Source organism: Ambystoma mexicanum, chromosome 5q (assembly GCF_040938575.1).
Source record: "Ambystoma mexicanum isolate Mex_15411 chromosome 5q, UKY_AmexF1_1, whole genome shotgun sequence".
Classification (NCBI taxonomy): domain Eukaryota; kingdom Metazoa; phylum Chordata; class Amphibia; order Caudata; family Ambystomatidae; genus Ambystoma; species Ambystoma mexicanum.
This window is the reverse complement of record NC_090933.1, coordinates 25262643-25283852: the sequence shown is the minus strand read 5'-3', so window position 1 is coordinate 25283852 and position 21210 is coordinate 25262643. Positions and strand designations below refer to the sequence as shown.

Below are 21210 nucleotides of genomic sequence, written 5' to 3'. Positions count from 1 at the left end.
AGGTATTATTTGAAAAAAGCATTCTACTTCTCTCTTAAAGCATTAATTGTCTAAATTAATCAGATGTGTTAGCTACCGTGCTAAAAACACTATAACATTGTATTGAAAACAGATATCAAGTGCATATATCTTGCCTCGTCACAATTACAGCATTTTTACAAAAGACAATGACCTCTGTTCTCATTTTACCCTTTAGAGGCCATTGCAGTATCCATGTCAGTCCCTGGGACTCAAAATGGAAAGGGAGATTTGAAAAACGTTGGTAATAATTGATCAAACCCAACAGAGGTAGAAACCTTTGTCTATTATGGACAACAAGAATGTTGCCTAGTGAAAAATTCAGCCCCGTCATCAGAGAGCAAAATATAGCCTAAAACACCCCAAATAACCAAGCAAAATCATCTGTGAGCTGTTCTTATAAAGTGGAAAAAATCTAAAAACAGCATTTGCAATGCAAAGAATGCTTTATTAGTTTGCAGGAAACAGGCATGTAATAATGCAGATGTGGTGTGTTAAAACGGTTTACATTTATTTAACAGTCTGCAGGTAAATATGTACACAGTGTCTTATTTATTTGGCTGTTGGAAATTCTGCAAATATATGTATTTTGACCGCTCACAGTAATTGTCCCTGGCAGTATTTGGCACTGGTGGTGTTGTGCAATTACAAAAAGTCCAGTAATCTCAGAAGAGCAATAGTTTTCTACAGGTCATATTTCTTATGTAAAGAGGGCCGTTGTGCCGTTGCTATCCAGCTGTGATTTTACTGTCCCTAACATATGTATCAGTTGATTATTTTTCCATAGCAATTCCTTTCGTTTTTCATCATGTCTTGGCAACCTAGTTATTCAATGTTACTGAGTGCAAACAGTGCTGAATCCTCAGAGTGCGGTTATAATTAGCAGCTGGGCACTGGCATTGATCATTGCAAATGCTACCACTGAGTTACAAAGTCACCACTCTGTGACTTCACAGCACACACATGCAGGGTTACATGGCAAGCCTAGTCGGTTACTACAACATAAAAGTACTGAACGCACTCAAAAGAGAATTCATGGTTTCAAAAATGCTGGAAACCATGCTGATTTCTGCACTATGGACAGCGTTGACATTGAAAGAAGTCATAGTTTAGCTTTCAGATTCCGTGATCAGGTGGAATGTTATATACCAAGGTAATATATTTATTTTTTATTTTACATATGTAATCTGTAGAATTATCATTAGCGCATTGAAATCCCGCAGCGACCGATTACAGCCCGGAGAGTGCAAACAAAATCTGCTAGATTAACCCTGTGTCATCTTGCTTCTTGCTACTTCTCGCCTTCACTTGCCCCACACTGCGCTGACTACTTGGCCTCTGTATAATTTATAAATGTAAATTGTGTATGGTGTTTTCTATAGGAAAATCCCAGGAATAGAGGGCTGGGGGAAAAGGGAATGCTAAAGTGACAAAGATATAGGTGCAGTCTTACATATGGTGACATGTGTCCCCCTTTTAAATTGAGTATCAATTGACATTTTATTTCCTTAAAGCCAATGCCTTTTGTATTGAAAGGTGTCATGATCCCAGTCAGAGAGCATAGTCCTCATTCAGGCAGTCAGGCTAGGCAGTGAACATTATATCAACCAGCAGGTCAAAGGTGGGTGTTAGCCTGGCACATATGGTATTTACACCATCCATAGCATATACTTCCATAGACTCCCGTGATGTTCAACAGTAATTTCATACACTTAACATGACTGCCGCAAAACCCATTTACAAGTAGCAGCATGGTTCTATTCATATTTGCAGAGGAGCTACTTAAGCCCTGCCTCTGCTGGAACGTGCACTTCGCATCTGCTCCGCTGAGAATGGGTAACACTACCGGATTTCTCCTCACAGAACCTGTGAAGAAAAGGAGATAATAGAGACATTAGTTTTACTAAATTCTACAGAGTTCCATAGTTCACATAAGAGACTTACCCAACAGAAGTTATCTCTGACGCTGTTATCTTCAGTTAAGAACTTTTACTCTCTCGCAGACGCAGCATCTTCAGTCAGAAGTTTCATTCACAGCCGCAGCATCTTCAGTCAGAAGTTTCATTCACAGGCGCAGCATCTTCAGTCAGCAGTTTTTTCGCTCGCAGCCGCAGTATCTTCAGTCAGAAGTTTCTTCCGCAGCCACTGCATCTTCCGAAGTTTTTTTCCTCAGCTTTCTGAAAACGTGCAGACAACACAAGAGGTATTTATTTAAAAAACGAACTGAACAGTTTAACAGAGAAGATGTTTTTATAAGCGTTTACGTACCTGAAGGTTCTTCAAGTTTTCACCTCACAGTTATTACCGCGCTCCACCTTGAAGGCTGCAGTTACTCCGTATTGGCGAACTTACGTTTTAAAAACGTTTTCTCATCCTGAGTAACTCTGCAGCTATCCGCAGCCATAATTCTTTCCCGAATTCCTAGAACCTGCAAAAAGGAGAAAAAGAACAAAAGTGATTAGAAAGAGAGATCTCTCCAGCGTAGGAATCAATTAAAGCCCTTAAAGATTACAGTATCTTCACCTGCTTACTTACCCAAAGACTCATTCTAAAAAGAACAGACATTTCAAGGCAAGAAGCTATAGAGTTCATCAGCAACCCAAGTTACCATTGTTTCTCCATCTCAACGTGCCCCTGTAGAAAAGCAGGATGGAGAGCTCCACAAAAATAAAACACAGGTGAGAACAGAATTCAACCCTAGAGTTAGAAGGGAGTGATTTAATGGAATACACATTGCATGTAGTATTATCTCAGTTAATAGATGTTATAGCATTTCTATTGTTGTCATTTCTTTGTTCAAACAGAAAAAGTATCCTAGGTATCAGGTCCACAGGCTGGGAAGGTATTATGCTCCCGAGGAGTCCAGGTAAGCGTTACAAAAGGCAAGATTTCAAACTGAATGCAAATATGGTGCACTTAAATGCAGATTTGTTTTGTAAAATTATGCACCGCTAAATAGAATCATTGGCTTATGCTGACACAGAATCACACAGGCCCCAGTGTATTGATGACACACTATAGTCTTATATGATATAATGCCAAATTTTGCATGCCGGTGTGAGTGTAGTCATAAATGATATGTTTGAGAAAAAAACAAATTAGCTTAGAGGGTTAATCTTATTCTTTCAGAATTGTGCTAAGCTTTAAAACCCTGCAGCCTATTATCTTAGAATGGACAGGTAGACCTATGCGTAATGTAAAAGGGTGGTCGGGGGTTAACAGACTACCTGTTACTGGAGAATAGTACATCCCAAGCCCAAGAAGCAATTAGACTGAAAACCACACACAGAGGTACATTAAAAGCTGCGAGCGCATATATAAATTGAAAGTTGCACACACGTATAGATTGAAAACAGCACCCATGTTTACTGAAATACATGCTCATTGACACATGTGTATTCAGAGCAGAGTGAAATCCCTGAGAGCATTATTTTCCAAATTCAAATCTGGGCAGGTCTTATTTAAGCTGGCCATTGTCTACATTTGATGACCTGCACTTATCCAATATATTCACAACCCCACACTTATACAGGGGAGCTGAATAGAATGGATGTTTGCTTTAAATATTGACACTTAATTTGCTCTGAAGAAAGCCCTTTGTTTACCCAGACGATTTAATACACCGCCTCCAACATAAAAACAATGTGAAAATTGGTCCTAATATGGACTAGTGACATCTGGATTATTCTTCAAGTATCACTACAAACTATCGTTATTTTGTGTTTTTGTTGCAGTTATAATATTTGTTTGGCATTGATGAATTTGGTGACGAGTTTTCACTGGGAGTGATATGAAGCACACAATAAGACGTGTCAGGGGTTGTCTCTTTTTCCTGATATTTTTTGGTTGACACTGGAGAGAACCAAGTGTTCATGTAGAATGTTGAATTGATTTAACTGAAACATGCATGTAGTGACCAAATAGCGACAATGTTGTCTCTAAAGTCAATTGTGTTGACAATTGAAGCAAACCTCGTAGGAATACATCACAAATGCCTATTATCTTTTACGAGTATATTATATGCATATTTGGGGATGGAAATGAACACCTGCATGACTATCACTAGTGAGACTCATGCAGGCATGGAAAATCCATATAGCAGATTAATAATTTATGAACACATAACATTCAAGTGACCTCCTTGGTGCAAAGCTGGAGAACACCTTAGTTTGAAGTGGCTCTTTTCTTTTAAATAAGTTATGCATTTTTGAGAATTGTGTCTGTTTATTGTCAGGACGTGAGGGGTGGGAGTGTATATCAGGGGTTATGAGATCAGTCATGTAAATGAATACTAAAAACAAATAATTCCACATAATTAGGAGCTCGTGCAGGATGTTAGGTTGATGACATAACTGGTGTATGTGCATTGGTGCATTGAGCAACACAACATGTACACAAGCACGCGCATGTGTGATAAATTGCAGGAGTGCATGAAATTAGAGGATTCTTTTTGTATGGTCTCAGAGTATACAGTGTTTGTAAATGGTGTTTTTATCATTGTAAGTTTAAATGTCTTTTGTTTTTAAAAGAAAAAGACTCAAAGTTGATTGAAGGTTGGTAAATCTAATATATTGATTGATCAGATTTGTAGACCGACATTATATAGCCATGATGTCACAGAAAGTCTGGGCAGATCTGGACATGGTCCTTGACCATGAACTAACTGGATGCTTTTTGCGCTGTCAATGCAGGCGCAGGATCTGGAAACTTGGCAGAAACAAATGAAGCATATGATAGAAGGTGTGCACCCAAATATTTGTGCACAACAAGGCCTGCTAGATGAGGCCATTCAAAAGTTGTCTCTCACATCCACAGAAGCTCAACAGAGGCGACACTCACATTTTTCAGCACATCTCTTCTTTCAACTTCAAATGATGGTGAATAGGTTTGCAGAAAGCTCACATGATTTGCACCGTTTTATACAAAATATCCAAGAGCCTTCTGCAGAATTAATACTTGTGCAAGAAGCCAAAGAGTGTCTAGAGGCCAAACTCTCAGATCTTAATGACATTCTCTGTCAGTGTCGATAGATTCAAGGTGAGATGAAGGACAAAATAACTAAGCAAGCCACTTATGCTGATAGCTCAGATCACATTGTAAGTATAAAAACAAACCTGAAACAGTGTCAAGATAAACATTTAAATCTTGTATGGAAAGATATTGACGCCTAGACAGAATTTGATCAACTATACTGTTAAGACGGCCCATAAAAAGTCCCTAATAACCCAGAAGACTTGAAGTCAATATAAACCGGTCTCAAAAACAAAGTAGACAAAGTGCTACTTATAAGTCAAATTAAGCAGGGACAGCATACAAGCATACAGCATGCAAGCATTACATCTTTCCGTTCTCATTGCATACATTACAAACAATGTTTTAAGTAGTACAACTTCGCCATAAATGACATCATCACATTTTATCAGTCTACACAAACCTACGGGGAATGGGGATTGGTTAGTAGTGCTGGCTACATATACACTCTGTAGGGTCCAAACATCTAATTGGGTAATACTTGTCTGATAGCTCCTCCTGAGACCACCCATAAATTGATAAATGTAAAATTACATAATCTGTACAACATGTTATTGGTTGGCACCTTACTTCATTTCAGAATAACACAGGGGACTCTGATAGGTTGGCTTTCTGCTAACCAACCTTGGTCAATTGACAGGTCGCCAGGACATGAGCCAGACAGAGAGTAGGGAGAGAGAGGTCCACTTACTTCTTTTATTCCACATAAAAAAGTTACCATACCTTATTCCTAGGCCATGAGCCTGGGTGATCTCTTCGTACTTGGCCTTGTGTGGTGTCTCATGTCTGTGTGTACATGCAGGGAGTATAGCGTTGTCCTATCTGTGTTCGCTTCTAATGAACAGACAATGTTTTCCAATTGTTGGTCACTTGTGATGGGACCGTGCTTTGGATAGATTTATCCTGTATTTATTGAGAATTACGCATCTGTAAGTGTCCTGTTTTCTATTGCCGCTGGAGACTCTCGAGTTATTCTTCATGGAGTCTTTTGGCTTATAGTTTGACTGAATCTGGCTAACGAAGACTGACATGCACTTAATGAATCTGGGAGTATACTGCTTGCCTCCTGGGAATTTCTATCTCGTACCTTCGCTCTGCCATTCCTATCCTCCATTATTTCACTGTAACCTTGGGTTGGGTTGTTAGCTACTGTCTGAAATCTGCACAGATCTGTATTCCTGTGAATTTAGCATTTTGAGTTTATTTAAAAGCATGCTGCTGCTTCCAATTTGGAGAAGATGGCTGCCCTATCATAACTATTTTTCTATGCTACTGAGCAGGATTCGCGTGTTTTTATATTGCATTCAGCTTATACATTGGTTAAGTTAGTGTTTTTCATGTCTAATGGATGCTATGATACTATTCTTCATGTATACATGCATGATCATTTACAACAGATTCGATTTTGTGGCTTAAAACGCCTGACTCAAAATGAAAAGAGGGGGACATTTAGAAATATTGATGAGCCGTGAAGAGGCTCGATTAATCAATATGATCTAGAAAGATTGGGTAGGAGTGCTGAAGGAAACATAAGGGCTGAGTGGGACAAGTAACAGAATATCTGGGAAGTGAAAATGTTGTACTATGCATAGTGTGTGATTGCCTCCTGGCCATATAGTCAATGGTGAACAGTGATGGGGAGCATTGATGTTTGTCTTCTTTATTTTAAAAAAGAATGTTGAAGTTATTTAATTTCAAATCAAGGGTATGCATATGCAAGAGGGAGATGGGCATTCATGCGGCGCAAAATATCGAGGGAGTAACAGTTATGTATATCAAAGCCTATAGAGCATGGTAAGCAAGACTGTTTTGAGCAAAGGAACATTCTATACAGACAGTTGACATTTATTATTAAAATGAGTGTTCTATGTGGTGTTGGTCCTTCAATTTGTAGACTAGCCGCTGGCTTAGAATGACAAACATGTTTATACATAGATCCAAAATGGTGCCTGGGAAAGGAGAACGCTGCTCAACACCGAAAAGTGTTAGGGGATCCGGAGTTCGGTCACGATCTACAGGTAGGTGCTTTGATAGGTTAAGATAGTAGCTATGGGGAGGTGGCCTTATAGGTTTACAACAGGAATTAGTGCTAATAGGTTTATGGGTATCTATTTGCAGATTTGTGACCCAAATGAACCATTGGGCCAACAGATGCGAGATAGAAAACATTTCCGACATGAACCACAAGTGTGGATAATCAGATGGCAACTGATGAGGTACTTTTAGGGGTTTGAAAGGTTGCACCCAATTAAATGTAATTTTAGACACACAAAATGGGAGAGTTCAAGTGGCTCTCTAGATAAACTTGGGGCAGGTTTCAGAACATTAATGTGCCAGGATATGCACAGTTTGCAAATCGCATGCATGCATATATTAAGGGAATTCTTGCACAAAAAAGAAAATGTAACTGAAGCAGTACATGCACCTTAGGTGAACATGTGTAAATGGTCCAAATAAGGTACATGTACAGGATGTTCTAAATGATAAGTTTACCGGATAGAGCAGTATTAATGGAAAAGATACCCTTGTTTTTTAAGATGATTAATGGTGCTCTATACCATACTTTGCACACAGATTTTGAAAACAAGAAGCAGTTTAACATAATCATGAAGAAGCTCACTAGTCTCCACCACAAGAAAGTTGGATACTAAGCAAACCACGTGTCGACTATTGTACATGAAGTTACAGTAACTGTAACATTGTGTATAGAGTTACAGCAACTGTAAGCACTGTTTATGGAGTCATATTAATTGAGGACTATTGACACAGAGCTAATGTAACCATAATAGTGTTTTTGGAATCATTGTAATTGTCCTCCATACATGGGTGGGACCTGTTTGCTTGTTTTCTGTTATTGTGGATTGGATAAAATATGATGAGTTAATCCAATACATTTCTCTGAATTTGTGTGGAGGTGTTTCATGACAAAATGAATGCCAAGAATGTAGGCGCGATTGGTCTAACAGTATAGGTTTTATAAATGCACATATTACCTATTGTACGTCTTCATGTTGAGTGCATATTTACTTTGTGTTTAATGCAAGCACATATTTTGTTATATGTTAGGCAGAATTATATGCAGTACCCTTTGGGAACACCACACACAATTAAGACTACAAGTGACAGTACAATTTCACCTTTGGTACAAGCCTGTACTACACAGTTAAAGTCGTAGCAGTAGCGCAGCAGCCAGACTTATCTCAAGAGTGCAGTACAAGAGTTACACAAAGGGCAGGAATTACTATGATTCAGGCAAACACTGACTCAAGGTTTTCAAGTAAAAGAATATACACTGCCACCAGCCAGGTCTTAACGTAAAGGGAGCAAACAATGCCCCAAGAGGCACAGACAAAAAGGGATAAGAATTAACCCTTTCCAATACTCCATGGAAGATGGGGTCTTCTGGGTCTGTGGTTTAAAGTGACTAAGGTAAAGTTAATGGCAACTTTATCCTTTTCTGGGGGACTGTAGTCAGACCCAGAAAATGGAGTCGGCGGGAAGTCTAAAAGACAACCCTGTGTCACTGCACTGAAGGTGCTGTGTAACACACATAAAAATATGGTGCCCTGGAGTAGGTGAAGCTCCAGTGCCCAAGATCACACAAAAAGTAGAAACACACATAGCAAAACACATGTAAGAGTGGGAAAAAAGGCTTACACTCTTAACAGGTGAAAAAAATAGATCCTAGAAATCCAGCAAAGCTGCTGAGGGTCTCAGTAGGTAAGGGAAATCAACCATTTATGAGAATTCTCCCTAACACTCGCCCACCTTCCCCCCCAGACTAAGGGACAGGAGGATCTAATCCCCACCAGGATGGATCTCCTGTTGCAAGTCGGTTAAATGGCCTGCTGAGTACACCAGCAACCTTTCAAGGCGTAAAATAAGCGGTCTCGCATCGCAATTCACGATATAATAATTGTGTTTTGCTGTTTATTTTTACAATCATGTTGCACCAACTGCGATATGATTTCCAACAGCAAAAAAAAAAAAAAAGATTGTGCCTTTAAACGTGTACAACGTGCACTGCAGGCGAGGCAGAAGCACCGGGCTGGGCTGAAAACATTGTATCAATGTTTTGTCAGCCCAGCCTGGATGCGGCGTCATCATGTGGTGAGAGGAGGTTCTCAGCCCACCTCTCACACTCGGCTCCACAACGTCCTCAGGTAAGGAGCCTGCTAGGGGAGGTTTGGGTGGGGGAGCCGGGCCCTTTTCACAATGTAATTGTTGTCGGTGCTGGGTGTAAGTGTCTGATGATATTATTTCTCCTGCCCATTCGGGCGGGAGAAATATTATTCTCCGCCCCTTGTTCACACCCAGCACCCGCCGTAATAACGCACCCTGCTGCTCGTAGAAGGCCTCTTCTAATAGCAGCAGGCTGCGTTATTACGGCGGGTGCTGGGTGTTAGAGGTGCTCTCTGACATCCAGCACCCGTCGTAATAACGCAGCCAGCTGCTCGTAGAAGGCAGCAGGCTGCATACTTGCCAACATTCTGTGACCAAAAAGATGTAGGATTTTTCAAGTTTCATTAATAATAATTTGCATAACAATTACATCACAGCAAAATACAAAACATACATTGTTGGCACCATTGAAGCATTCTAGAATACACAACCCACCAGGCAGCACATGGAAAGATGTTCAAATGTTAAAAATGTATAATTCTGAATGGTATGTTAACACCAAATTCAATTACATAACTTCACAGAAGGTAATCACTCAGAGCTGGTAGGTAACGTTTGCCACTGCTCTATAGCAGCAGCCTGGGCAATACATATGTATTCATGCAGTGCAAGATGAATAACTGAACAGCATGGAGACTGATAACCTCCTCAGTATGATAGGCAGATGCTGTGTGATGGTGGTACGCTCTGCCACTTGCCTTCACTGGTGGTTCACCTAAGGGTTGTACCGGCAACAGTGCAGGGCAGAATCATGTAGCTGTCAGGTCAGTGGATTGGTCTGAGCCCAATCAGAGTAATCACCTACCAGCCCACTGCATAGACATACTAATTAATGTGTTGCATGCTTTGTCTTGCAGCCTGCCTTAGAGTCACAAATTACCTGCCACTGTAAAACACAGTAAAGGCTAAAGGCCCCAACGCTGTTCCGGATTGCTGGGCTGGGTGTACTGTTAGCAAGTGGCTGCGCTAGCATTTGGTGGGAGAAATATTATTTTTACTCCATAGCGCTGCTGGGGGGCCGTGTTGATTCTCGAGTCCCCCCCCCCCAGAGTGAGTGTGCATTGTTGTGGGTAATGAGGTGCTTTTTGCCTATTTTGTAGGAATTGGTCTGCAGTGTAGAGGAAGATTAGGCAGAGAGGCCCAACCCACTGTGACTTGATAACAACGGGCCTGAGAGGTAAGCAAAGCCTAGCCCAACTTTTTATTCTAAAAATATCTTTTAAATTGTAGACTATTCAAATGCGTTCTGCAAGCAGGATGTGTTCTTGGTGCAGGTGGCCGCGCTGTATTCAGGGTGTTGCAAATACTCCCCCAAAGGTGGTTGCTTCGAGTGATTTGTGTTCTTTGCAGATAAACAACCATTTTGTAGTTCTTGAAACAAAACAAATATGTGCACTACTAATTAGAACTTGGAAGATATGTGGCAAGTTGATTAAATTGGTGGCAAATTCTGGCTTCACTGCTTCACCAAACTGTGTGATTCTGGGCAAATCATTTGACCCAACCCAGCCACACCAGTGTGCTGGCAAGAACAGAAATGTGCATTATTTATCCTTCGGCAGTGTTGGTGGCCTGATGGGCATTACATTGCACAATTTGCTGCTAACTTGCCACTCAATACTTCCCACAATGCCATGTAGTCACAAAATGTGGTGCCTGTGTGCCATAGGTTTAGAGAAGAGATTTCCGACCTCTTGGGCACCCTGATTATTTTTCTATTGACTTTTAGGTGTTTGATGGCACTCCCTCTTTAGATTATTTATTTTGATCTTTTAAATCATCTCACTTTTTGTTGACTTTAAATAAGCCAAACCATCAATGGATGATTACATGTTAACTTGCTGGGCCCATTTGTCTCGCAGAGCATGAGACTTTACGGCACTAGTAACTGGTAGGTGCTGCACCATGGCCTCACTGACCTGGGCAGACCAAGAGGCTGGCAACTGGACATTTGGTTCTGCAGAATAAGATAACTAATATCCCCAATGTGTCACAAACTCCTTGTAGCTGCTGTCTTCATCTTGGGGAGTTACTTGTGACTGTTATATGCCAGAACGCTAGCTAAGTGAAACTTGATAATAAAATAAAAATGATACACTCACAATTGCATCTGTTTTGAAGTCTTGTTGACAATTTGATGGACACTGCACTATGCTCCACTGACTGCTGCATGACCCAGCTGCACAGAGCCTTGAACTGAAAAAAACGTCAGAGCTTTTTTTAAATCAGATCTATTTATGTGGTCCATTCATGCAGTGAACCTTTACATTTTACAGACACTCATTGTACTTGAGAGGTACATAGAAATGCTGTATTCTTGCTAATTGTTTGTCTTGGGGTAAAACTAACTTTGGGTGACATTTAAAATAGGAGTACAAAATTGCTAATCAAATACGTTTATTTGCTAATCAAAAATATTTTAATTAGCAAATTCTGCTAATCAATTTTTGAAAACTAATTTATGCCTTGCCTTTTGTAACACTTGCTAGGAATTATTTTTCCAATGTTTTTCATTTGTAGACTATATGACCTACAACCCTGTTGTGGTACATCTCTCTTTTTACCTGTATAGGGGATCTGTTCTAACAGTCCCTCAGAAGTTGTAAAAACCTCTGAACCTACAATAGGCTTTTTCAAGGGGTCCTTGGAAAGGGAACCCTTAGATCTGGAGGGGCCTCCATGGTTCCTCACCACCTCTCTGACAAGAGCAGGTTGGGTCTCGGGTATCTTGGTTGGAGGGGATGTGGTCAAGCAAGGTACATGCCGCCACTTCCTCTGAGATCTGACTTTACCTATTTTAGAAGTTTACTCCTAATATTAGGATTTAGACTGGAGTCTTCAGTAGAAACTCCAACAGTCTTAAGGTTTTTAGCCATAGACCTATTTTTCCTGCCTTTCCACCAGCTTTGAGAATTACCAGTTCTCCTAGCTAGAGAGGGGTCCAATTTGTCTATCTACCGCTTCCTCAGAAGCAGGGGGAGTCAAGGACTTTACAATTGGATGGGCAATGATGGAGCTTGGTTGGGGCTCCCATTTCCCTACTATACTAGCCTCAGATTTGCATGGGTAAGAGGTCAACTTACTAACACCAGTGCTTGTAGTGGGGTTCTCAGTAGAGGTTCCCACGGGCTCAGAGTGGTTCCTTAAGGTTGCCTCGCTAGCCAATTTGGTTTCGTTCTGTTTTCTCTCACTGGGAGTCCTGGGGGTACTGGATACTACTCCTAGAGTTTTTAGATCATTCCCCAACAGGACCCTCCCAGGCACCTCATTCTGGACACTGACAGGGATCCTCACTGTCATATTATTACACTGAACGAGAGCTGGCAGAATTGGAACCATCTGGACAGGGCCTCCAGAAAATGTAGTTGGACCTTTGGGTGCCTTAGCAACATCCTCAGGCTTGTAAAAGCTTCCATCCACTACTGTTCTGCTGGCCCCAGTGTCTCTCCTGGCAGGAGTATCCTAGCCATTGACAAGAACACTTTCCATATAATATTCTCTAGAGTTTTCTGGAATGGAGTTATAGACATCTAAATTCTGTTGTTTACCCAGACCCATGAATTCCAAGGATAGAGTTGCCTGAAGACCCAAGGGTGCTTCAGCAAATAGTTCAAAGTGAGCACTAGCCATTTGTACTTCTTCCTCTGGGGAGAAGGCTAAGGAGGCAGTGCTGATCCCTGCAGGTTTACCCTTGCACTTGGGATCTCCTTTGATATGGTCAGTTGACCCACAGACATAGCATTTACTAAATGCTCTCTGGAATGGGGGCTTCTGCTGACCTTCCTCTGGTTGAGCACCAAAGGATTCACTAGCCCTATTTGGTTTCCCATGTGGCTTATCCTGGTTATGTTTGGGGACCTCTTCTGGATGGGAGGTATTAGAATTCTCTGTGTTGTCTTTCTTTGGTTGTTTCCCCTCATCCTTTTTCTGAGTAGCCCCAGAATCCTTGTGAGTAGCTCTGTTGGCAACCCACAGGTCAGCAGCCTTAGCTAGCTTCTTTGGATCTATCTCCTTAGAATCAGCCAAGTGCTGTCTGAGCTGAGGAGAGCAGACATCAAAAATAGACTCCATCATTCTTAAGATGGATTTCTGAACTCGGACCTGGAGGGGCAGACGTTCAGAAGGCCAGCCTAATTTCTTGGAACAGGGTAACCTCTGGACAAGCCAGACCAATCTGGGTAGCTACGACGGCGGTCAAGACTAAGTCTCAAGAGGGGTGAGGGTGGCTGAAAGCCCGCAATGAGCACACAAAGCAAGGACACTTACAAATTACTCCAGACAGGTGTTATATTAAAAATATAGACACATTTATTACAAGGCCTTTGTAACATCGACCATAGCAAAGAATCACGATAATACTAAAGTAAACCAACACATCACAATCAATACAATATATATACAAGACCGAGGGGTCTAAGGAGTGAGGAGCACGTATATGTAGACCACCTAGATGGGGAGGAAAACAGGCAGTGCAAGTAATCATCAGACCCAGTTCGATATCCGAAATACACCTAACTAGGAGGAAGTCCGAGCCCTACGAAGAGAGGAGCCTTGTGCTCAAAAGTACCTGCACGCGCTGGTGCCAATGGACAAAAGAGGGCCTCTTCAAGGATATCAGGCAGTTCAGGAAGGTGAATGAAGCGATGCAGAACAAGTCCCGACTACTCAAGCAAGGCCTCCACTTGTGGGCAGAGGCAGGGTGAGAGTGCGAGATAGAGTCGCTATTTCGCAACAGCGGTAGAAAAGAAACGGGCTCCTGCGCAAGGGGCCACCGGTTGGGGTATGGACTACTCACCGGTCCCCGACGCAGGCAGACCCAGACTTCTCCAGTTCAGTTCACGTTGCTGGCAGATTCAGCTGAGATGATCAGGACGTCTTGACACCGTGTAGATTCTGCATAGCAGGATGCAGGATCGAGGGTGTCCCAAATGCAGCGGACGTGCACAGGTTGTTACCACAGCAGGGCAACACGGCAACCGCGTTTACTCTGGTCCGGGCACACTCGTCTCACTTCAGACCTGGGAATGCCAAGTGTACGAAATTCAGTGAGAGGGTGCCGTGGACACAGAGCAAGCAGTAAACCAAGTTTCGAGGGCTTCCCCGAAACGGCAGCGGTGATAGAGCAAAGCGTCCTGCGTAAGTTGGTCAGCCCACTGGTTGGCCCAGGCTCACTTCCGAAGAGGCTTCCTTGGAGGGTTTGATGAAGGTGCCGGGAATAGTTGATCCTACTATTCCAATGGGTCGAAGCGCCTTCGCAGACCTTCTAGGACGATCAGATGCAGAGGGGTCTCACAGGACGACAGCAGTTCAGGGTGCCAAACCTTCAGCAGGTCACCAGTGGTTCCTTGACTCAGCTTCTTGTTGCAGGATACTTGGCTCCTTATCCCTTGTTCAGTGTGAACTCAGGAGATCGACATGTTAATGATGTTTTCAGCCTCCTCTTATCCAAATTTCCCTTCGCGCCAAAAGGGAGAGGACCCAATGGGAGATCTGCTCACAAACACTCACACCATACGTGGGCCTATCACTGACCACAGTGGTCCCAGGCATTCAGGACACTCTAGACTCTCTGGCACCCAGGATGTGTATTGGGACCAGACATTCCAGCCCACATCCTGGAGGCACACACAAGGCATGCAGAAGCCTGCGAAAACGTTGTGTTTTGCGGGAACCTTTATAACCGGGACGTTATGGTTCGAAGTAAAACCGAAAAACCCCGGAAATTCGCCAGTTATGGTAGGCTAAGCAACCATAACTCGCCCCACCCCTGTGCACTGCTAACACTAACACCCAGGACATAAAATATGACATCACAAATGTCATTGATGACATCACTGATGACATCACATGTGCATTTAATTTTCATAGGAAGTCCCTACAAGGGGTTGTGAATGTAATGTTGGCAAAAAAGTGTCACGGGTCATCTGGAGATGTGTGATGAACTACATACTTGATTATACAATGTATTGCTCCAAAGAACACTCCATTGCTGTGTTGTTTCTAGAACAGGAACCTACTCATACAGAAACATAGGCATTGGCTGCAGCATATACCATAGAGATGTACTATTTCTAATTTTCCCATGTTGGATAGTAAAACGGTGAATGTTTCTGTATCACACTTTTGCATACTGTGAAACATATACTAAGTAGGTAATAATGCATCACTTACTACATGCTTGTACTACTACACACAAAAAATTAAGAGACCACAATGTATACAAATATGGGGCTTATACAGGGAGAGTAAAATAAGTAAACAAGAGCAGTAACATGAGCCACTGTGTATTACCAACATGATTATCTTTCGCATAGAAATGATTGCTGTGCTTCAGGCCTGCTTCTTTCCCTATGTATGTGCATCATAAGATGCGATTGAATTCTAAGGAAAGTACTGTAAGAACATGTGAGAATGGCAACGTCTACAAATGTAATACCTTTTGAATTTAAAGTTTTTGACTGTCAGTGAATAAACTCACCTGGCCTAGATATGTCAATGAACAAAAAAGAAGGGGCTAGACATGTAATGTCATCGGTGATGTCATCAATGGCATTTGTGATGTCATCTTTGATGTCCTGGGTGTTAGTGTTAGCAGTGCACAGGGGTGGGGCGAGTTATGGTTGCTTAGCCTACCATAACTGGGGAATTTCAGGGGTTTTTCGGTTTTACTTCGAACCATAACGTCCCGGTTATAAAGTTTTTTTGTTTGATTTCACAGGTTTTTAGTAGCACAACTTAACCATAACGTCCCTTTAACAAAGTTTTTTTTTACCGAATTTCAGAGGTTTTTATTGGGGCAACTTAACCATAACGTCCCTTTAACAAAGTTTTTTTTTACTGAATTTCACAGGTTTTTAGTAGGGCAACTTAACCATAACGTTCCTTTAACAACGTTTTTTTACTGAATTTCATAGTTTTTTAGTGGGGCAACTTAATCATAACATCCCTTTAACAAATGTTTTTACTGAATAATAACTTTCATCATGTGAATTTGGGAGATATGTACTATAATTCCCTTACTTTATATACATGTAACATAGAACATACTGAACCCCCTCGCTAATGATATATGAAGGGCACGGACTGGGCGCCTGTCTGCGGACGGGCGCGGACGAGATCAACACTACCCAAACATTCAGGGGGTATCTGAAATTGTTCTATTATGCCACATGAAAAATGCACAAGTTTAAAAAGGAGCACACAAACACATTATGAGTAGTAATAAGTAACCATTTGAACCTACACGTCTCACACATTACCCATGCATTTAATTACCATGCAGAATGAAATGGATTATACCATAACAAAAAAAGATATGCCTCCAATGTAATTACCTCACAGAAACTGTGCAGCTAGGAGCAACAGTAGACAAACACAACACAACAAAGACAAATTACAAGAAAGTAGTAAGTGAACTTCATTTTTCTTATATGTGTGTATACATTTTGTATGAGGTGCACAACAAATAATCTATGTCTGTTGTTTTGACACAGAAATGTGCAGTACTTTGGAGTGGCTGGAGGAGAATTTTCCGCATGGTGAAATGTCGGAAGATAGCGATAATAATGGTACACACTTCTCTGCATAAGTAAATTAATAGGCAGTACTTTACGGGCACTTACCATATATATATATTTATTTTTAATAGACCAGGTAAAAAATTAAGAAAGTCCACCAAAGGATACAGTGCAAGACAGCCTGAAACAGATAGAAGAGAAAGTGGACATGCTAAAATAGAATTTTAATGGGGTAAGGCAATTTGTGGAGGAATATGTGAAAGGAAAAATCAATATCACTGTCCCACCTGTACCTGTCCCTCTTCTCCATTTCCTAGTGAACCATCCCCAAACTCTCAAGAACAACATAAACGTTTTGACAAAACTTCCATCCCTTCATCCCCTCACAACCAGCCTGTGGAAAACCCTAAATCCCCTATATTTGTTTCAGTGTCTGCTTCCCCCTCTCTCTCTTGATTGATGTATGTGTGTTTAATAAAAAAAAGTTCAACTTACATACTGCAAATAACATATAAAGGCTGCACATAGTGTAATGAAATGCACACATACACTGTGTTGAGATATCAAACGAGAATACTCCCACGAAGTTGAAAAATTAACGTGTACATTAACATTGCAGCTTTAAACACACAAAATTACTAACTTCTTCCTTTTACAATTGCAGTGAAGACTACTCTCCTGAAAATCAACAGCATCTACACTGCAAACCACAGGTGTCCAGTCATTTGGTCGATTGAAAACTGGTCGAATGACATTTGGTCGACGCAATTTGTTCGAAAACCAAATGGTCGAATTTTTTTTTAATTATATATTTATTTTTCGGGTTTTCGTTTTTAAAAAAAAGGGTTTTTTAGAAAAAAAAGGGGTTTGGGTGGACCCCCCCCCAAAAAAAAGGGGTGAAAATAAAAAAAATAAAAATTCGACCATTTGGTTTTCGACCAAATTGGTTCGACCATTTGTCTGGTCCACCAATTTTTTTCCACCAAATGTCTGGTAACCCAAACAACATATCCGAAGAAACCTGGTCATTCCACAAAAAAAAGTAAGTACAGTACTACCTTTATATTCTTACTGTTCCTCAAAGAGACTGTGTGGGTTATTTATGTAATTTGCACACCAAAAAAAAAATTTGATTTCTGAACCATTCTGCCCACAAATCCCCATTTATTAAACAAAGAATAACAGGCAGAATGGCACACAAATCCCTGTGTTTTTGGAACACAAATAACATACACAAGCCTTAGAATGTTCGTACAACAAAACAAATAGCTGTTTTAATTGTATACCATTCCGTTTACCATTAATGCTTCTCCTCACTACTAGCTCACTTTCTACTCTCATCTGAAGCACAGTGTAGTAATATACAAACAGAAAAATAGCCTTCCCAACTCATTGTAACTGCCCAATGCACATTCACACACCACCACAAACATCTTCCCCATCAAACTCATACACGCATGCACACAGCACACATACATTGTCAAATAGACCAACCCAAGCCTTTTTTTTTTCAACAGACCCCAAAGAATGCCTACCAAAAAGCAAGGCCGCAGAAATAGAGCAAATGAAAATAAAAGTGTCCAAAGTAAGCATCCCTCTCTAGCAGAGTTTGTACGGAACATTGGAACAAAACAGCTAATACAGTCATTTAGCGAAACAAAGAAAGCTTCAACTACAGCAACATTGGCTCCTCTATCAAAATGTGGCACGAAACAGAAAATGCTTTACAAGAATTCGGCTACCACTACTGCTAACAATGCTCCTATAAATCCTGATATGCTAGCAAGAACCCATAGTAAAAAAAGTATTTTAGCAAAAATGTTCCGCCACAGAGTCCTTCAGAATCTAATAAGAAGAGGAGCGAAATCATCCTCAACCCTTAAAACCTACCGTAGAAAATTAATTCTACAAGCTCTCGTAGACAGTGCAATTCTTCTCAAAAGGAAGTTATTTATTTTAGTGTTAAATAGGATGAAACCACTAACAAAACTAAGTACTAAACTACAAAAGAAACTTCTCATTAAACGGAATGTCAACAAAAATAACTTCTTAAATATTTGTGGAGGTGAATGGAGTCACATAACGACCACAGAACGATATTTTAATGAAGAAGCATACAAACAAAATCAAATAAACACAATTGCCATCCATAGCAGTGGACAAGGATATGAAAAAATCAATAATACCATCATGGAACAAGAAACACTGCTTACAAAAGTATCCCCAGAAAACTCAGAATTACCTCCCCATTCGACTGAACCAGACCGTCCAGTATACAAATGGGCGTGCACTTCAATGTGTAACATTCCTAATAAATCTTTCAAATCATTATGCCAGTTCCTCAACCAGTATGTGAAAGGTAAAGACAAAATCAAAATGAAAGTGCTGCAAACTATGGATACCTGTCCAGTGTGCAAACACACAGGACTACAAGGACATTCATTAGCCTGCATTTCAGGACCTATTTGCAAAAGCACCTTCCATGATATCAAAATCATATCAACACATCATTAAAATGTAAGAAATCTAGTGTATTAATTGTACTATGCTAAAAGTCCAGCATTAGAATTAGCCAATTTAAATAACACTCTTCTGCATGATACACCCAAATGCCTACAAGAAGAAATCAACTGTATCCAGAGAAAATATTTTGGAAGTGAAAGCCACTTACAAAATGCAATAGTTTTAGAACAGACTAGCAACAATTCTGCACATAGCAACCTTCTATTACACACGTACAAAAAAGAAATACTAAAATGTAAAAGTACATTCGCTGAAGTACCAAACCATGTGTGTGTGTTGCCGGAGAACTTTTTACAAAAGTAACACAAAAACTATAGACATAACATACAAAATAGAACACAATGAAGATTCCAAATGGTTTGAATTAGCTCTCTACCTTTTAGCAGAAAACAAATACGAAATAAGTGAACCCCTATTATGTTGCAGTTACTGCACTGCAAAACTTGACAACAACCAAACTCCTTCACGTGCTATCACAAATAATTTGGAATTATTCCCACTACCAAAACCCCTGCAACAACTCAATTTGTATGAGAGCATCATAATTCAAACAGTACACCCATTTCAAGCAATAATACGCCTTCAACCAAAAACAGCAACATTACCTCCCTCTGAATTGGTGAAAGGCATTTGTGGCAAAATAGTTTATTTGCCATTAGATCTGACAGAATATGTGCACACTCTAGGAGTGCAAGGTCCAATAGAGCATTCTTTAATTGTCTTAGTAAATGGTGTACCAACAAAAGACAAAATAATTTGGCAACAACTCGTGGACTTACATAAAGTTAGACAAGCCTTGCAATATCTGAAATACAATAATGAATACTACAAAGAAATAAATATTGAAGAAATTTTAAGGGAAACAACTGAAATAATTCAAGAGTCATCAGAAACTGGTCAATTTGAACTTATGGATTCTGCTGCAGTATCCACTCTTTTGGCCCATTACACAATTCATCCATTGCACTCTAATGAGAGCATAGATGATGCACTAGAAACTTACCACATGCGACAAACCAAAGTGTCACCAATGAGCAAATGGGAAAAAAGTATAGAAGCATGTGCTATTTCCTACTGGAAAAGGAGGAAGATACGATGATAGACCCACTCAGATAAAAGCATCAGAATACCGCTCATTACGAATGTATTCTGAAGATCCCAGATTTAGACAAAATGTGGAATACATATTCCACCTACTCTTTGAAAGTGAACTAGCAACCCTATGTTACGGAGTTGCACACATATTGAAATCTGGAACCCACTTTCAAAATATGTCAGCTATGCAATTAATACAAAAAGTGCAAGAAAAAGATGAGGTTTTACAATCAAGTATAACAAATCTGTTTGCAAACATGCGTGGTACGACGGAATACTGGTTCCGACGGCACGGAGATGTACGTTGTATGATCAGAAACCTTGGACCACCCACTTGGTTTGTTACATTAAGTTGTGCAGAATATGCATGGAAAGATTTACATGATTTCCTACGCAAATCAAACAACAACAACACCAACATAGATATACTAACACCTGGAGAACTTTGCTCTCTAGATCCTGTTAATGTTTCAAGATATTTCCACCATCGTTTCATTGCTATGCTACACTTTATTTGTAATAAAACTGTTCCTCCCCTCGGAGTAGTGCAACACTTCTTTTGGAGAAGAGAATACCAAGCCAGAGGAGCACCACATATCCACATGCTTTTATGGATCAAAAGGTGCACCTACATTTGGCCAGGATAGTGATGCCACTGTTTTGCAGTTCATCCAAAAATATGTCACTTGTGAAATCCCTTCACAAAGGACACATAGTGACCTTCCTGGACAGATTGTACAATTTCAAATACACAAGTATTGTGTATTGCCAAAGGTTGACTTTCCTATGCTGCCAACAGTTTTACGCCAGAGTTTGTGTCCTAAGGTTTTAAAAATAGGTTCAC

The 21210-nt window shown here is 40.6% G+C and overlaps 1 protein-coding gene across 4 annotated transcripts in view; it reads right to left on the bottom strand.

Annotated features, from left to right (window-relative positions):
- OTULINL (OTU deubiquitinase with linear linkage specificity like) overlaps positions 1-21210 on the bottom strand; it is a 652262-nt gene that overhangs the window by 449592 nt on the left and 181460 nt on the right. Inside the window, exon 2 of one of the 4 annotated variants that reach the window (XM_069620440.1) lies at positions 11334-11427. The exons of the other annotated variants lie outside the window; for them this stretch is intronic. The gene's annotated coding sequence lies outside the window, so the exon portion shown is untranslated. The remainder of the gene's footprint in view (positions 1-11333; positions 11428-21210) is intronic. 4 annotated transcript variants of the gene reach the window in all.